We start from the raw sequence: 10,839 nt of genomic DNA on the forward strand, positions 1-10,839 counted from the left end.
TGCTAGCTAATAATTTTAAGGTTAAATAGACAAAATAAATGCTAAAGCACATATATGTACTATTTCTTAACACATAAGTCTATCTATCACCTTATCACTAGAGTCAAAGTATAAATTAAAATTAAGGATTCTGTGAAGCTGTAAATATAAGCTTAGAGAACAGAAAAATATGACCCCAAACTAACAATTTGACCACTCTTAGCAGAAAAAGAGTATTACAGTGTATGTCATGTTTATGCATTTTTAAAAGCAGAATAAACTTCATTTATATGCACATGGATGGGTATTTTGTCCCAGCAGTAGTGTTTGCAATAAAACACATAAAAACACAGCACATATCTTTCTATTCATATAATTTTACAAATTTACTTTAAAATTGGTCCTATTTTCATGTAAGCTAAGGGAGCCTTGGTGAGATTGATGAATAGTCACAAAGTCCAGGAATACATACATTGGCATTTATTCTGAGGAAGTGTATGTGTGTACATGTGCAAGTATATGAGGCATGTAATTAAGCCCACAAAATAATATATGGTACTTCGAAATTAATTGTGCACATGTTGTGATTACCAATAGCCCCAGTACAGCTTTCATTTAGAATCTTATCTACATATTGTGCCACCAAAGGAAATTGCTGCCTTGAATTTTCAGACAAATATCAATTGATTGTTAAATTTGCTAAAGAGTTGCCTGGACTCTGTTGTGCTACCAATGGATTTCTTATGGTACCTTTAATGCACTAGCATTTGTTTTGAGATTGAAAACTAAAGTGGTTTTCTGATTCCCTTCTTTTCTACTGTAATTAAATTTTCAGTCTTTTAAATTCAAATCCTGTGCTCCTAAGCAAAACTGAGCAAAGTAAAATAGAACAAAATTCACAATTTCTTATTGAGCCTCCTCTTTGCCCAAAGCACTGTGAGTGGCTCAAAGCTCTGTAAGACAAGGCTTCTGTCCCCAAGGAGGTTCCTCTTGGGGCTATTGCTCTTGGAAATGTTCCTGAAGACTGTGTAAGGGCCCTTCCTCTCAGGAGATCCCAAGCTTGTAGGAGGCAGCTGGTGCAGTGACAACACTTAATCAAGGGAGTACGATTCTCTACTCCTATTTGGACTGTAAAACAGGGAAGTGCATCAGTAGGAAATGGAAAGTGGGTATCCATGTTTTTTCTTAAATCTCTCTCCTCCCCATGCTCCCACCCCCACCAAAGAAGAGAGGTAACTGACCTGATTCATGGGATTGGGTGTCTGTTCTACTTAACTCTTCCTGTCAGCAGGTGTTTGGTTCTCTGCTCCAGGCATGCCTTTCAGAGACAGACCTGGAGGACATCTCACTCTGTTCTGCTGCCTGGATCCCTTGAATATGAAGCAGAATTCTGATCAGTGTTATCTGCTCTGCAGACACGATTCTCCCTCAGGTGGATTATCTCAAGTTCTAGATGAGACAGGTGACAGGGTGGGACAGGAGCATCAAATGTCAGATTGTTTCCCCACATCTAAAACAGATTCTCCAGAATAGTCTTATGAGAATTAAAGGCAATACTTTTATATGGTTACCGCATTTAATTTTAAAATTTTGTTTGGAATTGTAGAGGGTGAAGAAATGTAATATTTATTGTTTCTCAACACATGCAACTAAACACCCATTAACAACAACTTAAAGGTCTTTATATACCCTGCAAATCCTAACAAAGTTACATGAACAAGGTAAGTTCCTATTAATAGATTAATCGATTAAATTGACTTTTCAATCAGAAATCTATGTTTGTTTAATTATTTATTGAATGGGAACAAAGTAATAGACATCATTTCAGTGGCCTTTGAACTTACTTACAGACATCTGTGTAAGTGCTCCAACTTTGGCCTTATCCTGAAAAATCACATAAGTATAGGACCCATATAGTATCATTGCTACCACAATACTTTAATACATTAACTTTATTGCTTAGAAGACAGCACGATTTTTAGTTGTTAATGTGTTATTAAGAAAATAACCCAGAAAAGCAATGTAAATTATTTGTAGATCAACAAATTAGAAGACGTTCAAAAACAAAGGAGAAGGTAATGCCCAGAAGGATGAAGCAATAGAAATGTCTCCAGGGGCACCTGGGTGACTCAGTGGGTTAAGCCTCTGCCTTCAGCTCAGGTCATGATCCCAGAGTCCTGGGATTGAGCCCCACATCCGGCTCTCTGCTCAGTGGGGAGCCTGCTTCCCTCTCTCTCTCTGCCTGCTTCTCTGACTACTTGTGATCTCTCTCTCTCTCTGCCAAATAAATAAATAAAATCTTTTAAAAAAAAGAAAAAAAGAACCAGTCATTTGTGACATTCATCTGAGACCTTAACAAGAACAGACTTTCAATGGCACTTGGTTTCAAAGGCACTTAAATGTCTTTATCAAATCATATAGTAGTGTAATAGAGTTTGTTTGGAATGTGTTCTGACCTCTTTCTCTACATATGTTCCTCCTCCTGTTGTGATTCTTTCCCTTGCATTCAGCCATCTCGTGTCCCCTTTAGCACATAGAAGTTCCACTTTGATGCATATGACTCACTTATGACTTCCATTCTCAAGAATTCCCTGGAAAACTGGCTCAGAATTACCCATGGGACTTTCCTGGATTTCATACTTCAGGGGGTCCCCCCTTCCCTGCCCGAATTCTCCAATCCTTTACTGATTTTTCCTCAGACCCCTTTTTAGTTTTACTTCCACATTATTCTTCATTTCAGTGTTTAACTTTGGGACCTCAACCTAAGATACTGGACTTAATAAATAAATAAATGTATATAATATAGGAATAACTTCTAAATAGATCAATTCTTCATTGTTGCCTAAGTTTGAGACCTTAGTACTTTTAAGATTAGAATATTGATCATTTATTTGACTGGTTACTTTTCCTTTAAGATTTCCTTCAAATCAGAAATGTCCTTAATGTACGCCCAAGTGTTCACTGGTTTTTATAAAAAGGGGGAGGTGTGGCTTGAGTTAGGAATGTCTGCCTTCTAATTAAATTGTAGCAGCTTATGTATCAGGAGATGATCTATATTCTCCTAACTGTGTCATTAGTTATGGCTATGCAACTTAGATAGGAAGATATAGAGTTAAAAGGATAAAATAAATGGAAACCAATGCAAACATGAATGAACATAACAGAGTTTTCTGGTACAGTGCATCTTGAAAAATTTTGGAAGGCTACTTAAGAAATGGTCATCACTGGACTTTTGCAGCTGGTAATGGAAGCCTAGGTAATTCAAACCAAATCTGTTACTGAGAGCAACTAGAAAAGCTAGATACTTTTAAAATGTTTAATGAGATAACCAAGCTGCTGACAAGGCAATGAAAACTTATAGGTCAAGATACATAATGAGAGGAAATCCCAGAAGATTGAGACCAGCATTGGGGGATGCTTTTTCTCTAGGGACATCTGCCTACTCTGGATTGAATCAGAGCTTTAACAGTCTTCTGGGGCTAAGGCAACAGGGATGGGATTTCTGAGTCATAGTGAGGACACTAAAAACTTCCCCAAGATGGCTGAGATTCTAAAGGAATAAACTCTGAAATTGAGAATAAACAAAAGTAAACGGTCACCCAAAGGAATGAGATCTAGGTAATAAGCTCAATCCCTGAAATTTAATTAAAGACACAGCTAATACCTCCACCTGTCTGTACAAAACATTCTTCTCTTTCTGGGAGAAGACATTATGATAGATCTACACATGATAGATCTATCTCAAGTAAAATCTACAATTTTTATATACAACTTCTGGTAATTATTCCGAAATAACCTGACACAAAAGGAGATAAAACAATATGGTTGTAAATTTATGGAGGCAAACATAGTAGAAACAGACCCATAGAGTACATAGGTAATGAGGTTGTCAGATACAAATGTTAAAATAAACATGCATGGTATGGTAAAAAAATGTAAAAACAAACCAAAACAAACAAAAAAAAATACAGAACAAGAATCTAAAAGAAAACTGGAAATATATATAAAAGAACTAACGGAATTTGAGAATTTTTAAAAAATAACACTAATTAGGAATTAAATGGATGGGTTTGCTAGCTGATTAGACAGATACAGGAAATAATTAGTGAATTGAAGGACTTAAAAGTGAATACCCAAAATGAAGCTGAGTGAGACAAGTGACGAAAGGACAGAAGATAAAAGGAATAGAAAGACTGACATATGTGTATTGAGAATCCCAGGAGAAGGAGAGGAGAGAGAGAGAACAGGTGAGAAGCAATATTCAGTGAGATAATGGCAGAGGATTTCTAAAGTTAATGAAAGAAATTAAACTATTGATTCAAGATCTAACGTTTTTATATTAAAATTCCTTAAAGTCTTAGACAACAGTCAGGTTATATTCAAAAGTTCAATTAGTCTGACAGCTGGCTTCTCAATGGAAAGTTGTAAGTCAAAACAAAATACCATGAGGTTGTTTCAGAAAGTTACAGCAGCAAGAATGAAAAAAATCACTACTCAAGAATTCTCTATCCTATGAGAATTTCCTAAAATGAAGCTGTAGTAATGGCATCTTAAAAAACAAACACCAAATTATGGGGAAAAAAATCTATCCCAATTCACTTTCATTGAAAGATATACTTAAAGGTATTCTCTTAAAAAAGGAAAAAAAGGAAAAATTAATGTCATAAATGTGGAAATACAGGAAAGAATAAAGAGCAAGTAAAAAGGTAAACATGTGGGTAGACATAAAAATTGACTACATAAATATATAATATTAATCACAATGCTTTTAAGAGACATACCTTTTAAAATAAACTGACTCAGAATCAGAATTTAGTATGTAGATTGTTGAATAAAGACTTCTCTTAAGATTAACAGCTGTGGAAAGGAAAGAAAAGATATATTGTTTGGAAAGAGGGAGACATTAAACAAGGATCCGGTCTCAACTACAGTCTTGGAAGAGCCTGTGGGGAGCTTTGGATCTAGAATAGTTTGAGTTGAACCAACATAGCCAGGATTTTGTAGGATTACTATTGATCAGTCATTTGATGTGGCTAGCCTTAAGAAGGAGTAGAATCTTGGTTGAGGAAGCCATCTTCAGTAGTCAATTCTTGAAATGGTTGACATATGAAGGCTATTTGCCAACAGTACTCCCAAAAGCTGGGACAAAGAAATGTTCATTGAAAAAGAATCTGGGGGCACCTGGGTGGCTCAGTGGGTTAAACCTCTGCCTTCACCTCAGGTCATAATCTCAGGGTCCTGAGATCAAGCCCCACATTGGGCTCTCTGCTCTGCAGAAAGCCTGCTTCCCCCCCTCTCTATGCCTGCCTCTCTGCCTACTTGTGATCTCTCTGTCTCTCTCTGTTAAATAAATCGATAAAATATTTTTTAAGAAAAGAAGAAACAAAAAGAATCTGGACATCACATTACAGCACCCACCACAGTCCACCCATTATGCCACTCTGACCCACTTCCTCATGTATGTTCTGGAGCTGTTCTAGAAGGTTCTGATGGATATCTCTTCCTGAGGATAAACATAAAAGAAGGATAACAACGAAAAATAGTTCTCATCAATACAGCATCTCAGGGCAAGGACTGATACTCATTATAGCACTCCTTTACTACTCATTGTAGAGTCCCACCCTGCAGCTAGGATGTCTGGACTCGGTGGCTTATCTAGTTACATAAACCAGACCCTATCACTGACAGTTCTGTTCACTTCTTTGGGAACTGGAGTATTTAAACTAATAGAGCCCATATCTCTAGGTACAAATTCCCTCAAGTGGGCCATTCTCACTTCTAATCCTTGGTTTCCATTCCCATGTTTGTTTGTTTGTTTGTTTGTTTTTTAACACAGTATCATAACAAAACTACATGCCAGCAGGAGGAAGAGAGAGCACTCTGGACCCTATCCTTAGTTTTGATGGATGAGAACTATCCAGATTCTCAGAAGAAAGATCACGCTATGAGTAAATAATGAGGGCCTCAAATAAAGATTAAGAGAGGTAAGGTATCAGAGATAATCTCTTCTCCCTGCTGTAATTTTCCTGACTCTCTGCAATTGGGTATGACCTCTCTCTTGTCTCAAGGGAGCCTTGTGATATTAGCGTCTTCTAGGACTGCCTCAGCTGCATAGAACCACCTCACACCAGGTTAAATTCCTTTCTGGGGCAGCTCTCATCCAATAAGTGATGCAGGACAGTAAAGACTTAGCCAACTTGGGGCATCTCTAAAAGCTGATTTCAACTCTAAAGCTTCCTATGAAGCAAACTATTCCTGTAGTAACCACACTTGTAGTTTTCATTCCAAATGCTTATCTTTGCTAGAACATGACCTCAGGCACATGATTTGGAACTTCTGAAGAACCTCATTTAACATTTTTTACAAGGCAGGTCTCCTAGCCACAAATTCCTTCAATTTTTGAAGGAATTTCTGTTTGACAAAGGAATTTCAATGTTTGACTAAGTAAGTCTTTATTACTTTTTTACTTTTGAAAAATTGTTTCACCGTATATGTAGGATTCTGGGTTGGTAGATTTTTCTTTCAACATTTTAAATATTTCTCTCTATCCCTTGCTTACATGATATTTGAAGACAAGTTCCTTTACAGGTAAAGTTTGCTTTTTTCCCTATCTTCTTTCAATATTTTCTCTTTTCTTTGGATTTCTGAAGACATGACTAGGCATACATTTATTTATTTATTTATTTTGCTTGGTGTTCTCTGAGATCTGAATCTGTGGTGTGATAAATAAATAATACTTAAATGGGAGAATAAGACATTTATTCCTTTTATAACTGAAGATATGAGTCCCATATTTTACTACATATTGTGTCTCTGCTTCTAGATTCAGACTCTCAAACTTCACATTAAAAAGTCTCTAAGAGACTTTAAAAAAATTAAGATTATTTATTTATTTGAGAGAGAGAAGCAGTCTTCCCGCTGAGCAGGGAGCCCGAAGGCTCAATCCCAGGACCCTGGGATCATGACCTGAGCTGAAGACAGGTGCTTAACCAAACTAGCCACCCAGGTGCCTCTGTAGGAGACATTTTAAAGAGAACTCCATTGATCTTTCATGATTGTTATTTTATGTGCTTTCCTTTTGGCTAAGTGTTGAAATTTGTTGTTTTCTCCCTCCTTTCTTGTTCCCTCTCTTCCTTTTCTCTTTCTGCCTCTCAAAAATAAAGATGTAAATAAGACTGTGCAATGTGTTTCTTCCTTTCTATACTAGTTGCCATAATTCCTTAGTAAAGTAATCTTTACTAAAATTTATGCTGTTGAGAATACTATGTGAAAAATTCTCAGTAGTAACAAGGTAAAATGATTTTATTCTATTGAGGTCACCAGCTATAGTCTTTCTAAAGTTCACATTCCAAGAAAACTTGACAGTGCTCTTTATGAATATAATTTAATGGACACTACAAGAAAAATAAAACTCTATTCTTCACTGAGCACAGCAGAGAAGGCTTCTTTTTCAGCTCTCATTTATTAGACGATCAATTAATTTCTCTTTACACTCCAGGACACAGCATAAAAAGGACCCAATAACTTCAATCAAACCTAGAGAGCAATGAGATGATCACTTCCCACTGAGGGCTTTAAGTGTTCACAGGCCCCTGTTGTGTTTAATGTAGATCCAGTACCCTATTGGGAGGATGCCCTTTTTGTTTCCATATTAGCTTTTAGATCAATGATCTGTGGGGTCTCTAGTATTATGAACAAAATGAAACACTCACCCACAAGTGCAGGTCTTATAAAATTCATGCAAATATTTGGTTAGAAAAATTATATATATAAATATTTATATTATATCATTTATTCAGTTAGAAATATATATGCATATATATTATTTTTTCTCTGTCATTTTGAAATTAATGACAAGGAATTTTTCCAAGTCTTTACAAAATGCTCTTCTAACCAATAGTCTGTTAACCTGACTTAACTTTGAACAGCTCTAGTCATGGAGCTGCACATTCTCCAAACTACACATTCCATGTGGACAGATTTTATAATGTTGATTCTAGATTATTTCATTCTAACTTCCATCATTACTCTTCTTTAGTTTATCTTTCTCCCAGTATTTTATATGGCAGCTTTTGGGAAAATGAAATTTGTCATATCCAACAATCTTTAGCACAAGGCATCTCTTTTTCAAGGCAAACGTCCCAGTAATCTCAATGGTATCTCATACTACATGGCTTGCTTTATCCATTCTGTTTCCTCTGGAGGTGTGGCACTCAGCAAGAAACTCTGGAATCTGTGAGATCAGGGTATAAATTTTAGATTACATACTCAATGCCCTACCTCCTGTTTATATTTGAAATCTGCTCAAAGACTGATCACTCTCTTGGCTAAATAATACCTAGTGACAGAGAAGGAAAATTACAACAGGGAGTTGAGATTAACTCTGAAGCCTTACCTCTCAATCTTCTTTATTTGAGGCCCTGGTTAGTTACTCATAGTATGATCTTTCTCATGAGAATCTGGGTATTTCTCATCCATCAAAACTTCCTTTTCTGAGCCCTATCCCAGCAGGAACCTGATCTTCTCTGCAGAAAGAGTATTGGTGTTGAGTTAATTAGAAAAGTTTAATTCCAGGCTTAGCAGGCAATGTTTTTATGTTAGCATTAGCCACAGAGTTGTGCACAAATCCAGCACATTCATAAATTGCTCATAATAAATGTCTTAACCCACCTAAAGTGCAAGGGTACCCAGAAAGCACTTAAAGGATGGCTAAAAAGGCCACATTCCATGTTTAGAAATACACAGGTCTAAGCTACCTCTATTTAAGAATGGTATATAGAAAGGACAAATCTTCTCTAAACCAGCATTGCTCAAAGAGTGTCCCCTAAATAGATGTATCAGCAATATCTGGGAACCAGTAGAAATGAAGACTCGAGATGTCACCATACCTACTGAATCAGGATATCTAAGGATAGAGTCCAGAATGCTCTTCCTTGCCTGGAGTTCTGGCTTCCTGTTGATACAGCATCAAATGTGGCAACAGCAAAAAAGTATACAATCTTCAGTATTGAGAGTCTATAGTATTCAAGATTTTCAATTACCTGATTTGTTAGCCTTACCTCCAGCTATCTCCTAAAGAATCTTTCCTAGATTACTGCTCTTGGACACACTTTTGTTTACCATTACTTGACTTGGAACACTAGTGGTATCTATCTTTATCTGTTAGAATTATATTCATTTTTCAAAATAAAACACAAAGCCTCTACCTCCTTCTTGCCCCTTTCCTGACATGCTTAGAAACCACATGTAGAGGGAAAAACAAAACAAAACCTTTTTTTCTATACCTTCATATCACATCATTCACAATCCTCTTGCACTCATTGTCACATTTTCCACGTATAATAATTAAGTGTTCTAGAAAATAGACGTTGAAATAAAACTTTATGTGCTAATAATTAATTAGTAAGTGTGATCACAAAGAAGCAGAAGTAAAGGGAGAAGAGAGCAAGCCAGGAAGGGAGAAAAGAAATTAAGTTCAAGAGGGTGAATTCTTGACATGGATACTGCTTGGGATCAAGTACAACTAATTGGTTATTCTTGAGAACCATCTTCATGGAGTCCATATGAACACCTGCATTTCAGGACAACCTCTCCAGAGTGAAGAAGGAAGAAATAATTATCTGCTGGCTCTTGTCTTCATTGATAAAACTTAGTATTCTGGTAGGTTAACTTCCCCTCTCTTCCCAGTTGTACTTGAGCTATCCTGCCTGCAGTTTGAGTCTCAGCATGGACAGCAAATCTCTGGAGTAAGAGGGAAGAGAAGGGCAGTGAGGACATGGAGCAAAGCAGCTGTCAAGTTCTGTTCTCCTGAGGTTGGTCTGAGCCTATGGAGAGTTGGCCAAGCCAGTGGCAGCTGGGAATCAGAGGCAGACATAGGCCCTAGAAGCAGGTGATACTCAGGGGATCTAAAGTGATTCTCAATGGTATCTAATACAAGTTATGTGTATATGTGATTTACCTGCCTATAGAAACCGCAAGTTCCTTGAAGATAGGACTTTGCATCTTATATTTTCATAACCTCTACTATTTATCTCAAATACCATAGTTTCTTCCTGAATGTGCAACAGAAGGTAAGATTATCAGAGCTTAAAACCACTTGCCTAATGAATTGCATTGTAATTAGTAAGTTCTCCTCTTTCTACCAGAAATTTACAGTTTGGAAGTTTACTATATGAGGCAGAATTCTTTGGCATTGGGGCACCTGAGCGTCTCAGTGGGTTAATGCCTCTGCCTTCAGCTCAGGACATGATCCCAGAGTCCTGGGATCAAGCCCCACGTCGGGAGGGAGCCTACTTCCCTCTCTCTGCCTGCCTCTCTGACTACTTGTGATCTCTCTCTGTCAAATAAATAAATTAAATATTTAAGGAAAAAATTATAAAAAATATATATAAATATATCTTACATATATAAGATATATATATATTCTTAATCATATATATATATATATATATATATATATATATGGATATATATGGATTCTTTGGTCATATACTTTAACTGTGCATTTCAAGGACCCAGAATGGGCTCCATGCTCAGTGGGGAGACTGCTTCTCAGTCTCCCTCTGCAGCTCCTCTTGCTTGTGCTCTCTCCCTCTCTGTCTCTCTCTGTCAAATAAATAAATAAGATCTTTAAAAAAAGATTTTGGAAAAAATAAATAAATAAGTAGAGTTGATTATCTATCTTTATAGATATCTATACAGATATCTATAGATAGATATATATATCTATAAAGTTGATTATCTCTATAGCACCCTACTAATAAAATGCTAATTCATTTAATAATTAAGATTTTTGTTTTGGAATTCAAATTCCCTCAGACAAATATTCTTCCAAAGCTTTGAAATTCCCATATTATGAAT

At 36.4% G+C, this 10,839-nt stretch overlaps 1 long non-coding RNA gene across 1 annotated transcript; it reads right to left on the reverse strand.

Moving 5' to 3' along the window:
• Positions 1-1,281: 1,281 nt before the first annotated feature.
• Positions 1,282-8,945, reverse strand: LOC116587717. Its single transcript, XR_004284604.1, has 3 exons — positions 8,868-8,945; positions 8,375-8,504; positions 1,282-1,349 (listed from the first exon to the last, which is right to left on the reverse strand). It is a non-coding gene; the product is annotated as an uncharacterized LOC116587717 (long non-coding RNA).
• Positions 8,946-10,839: the final 1,894 nt, after the last annotated feature.

The sequence above is a fragment of the Mustela erminea genome, chromosome 4, assembly GCF_009829155.1.
Source record: "Mustela erminea isolate mMusErm1 chromosome 4, mMusErm1.Pri, whole genome shotgun sequence".
In the NCBI taxonomy this organism is placed as follows: Eukaryota; Metazoa; Chordata; class Mammalia; order Carnivora; family Mustelidae; genus Mustela; species Mustela erminea.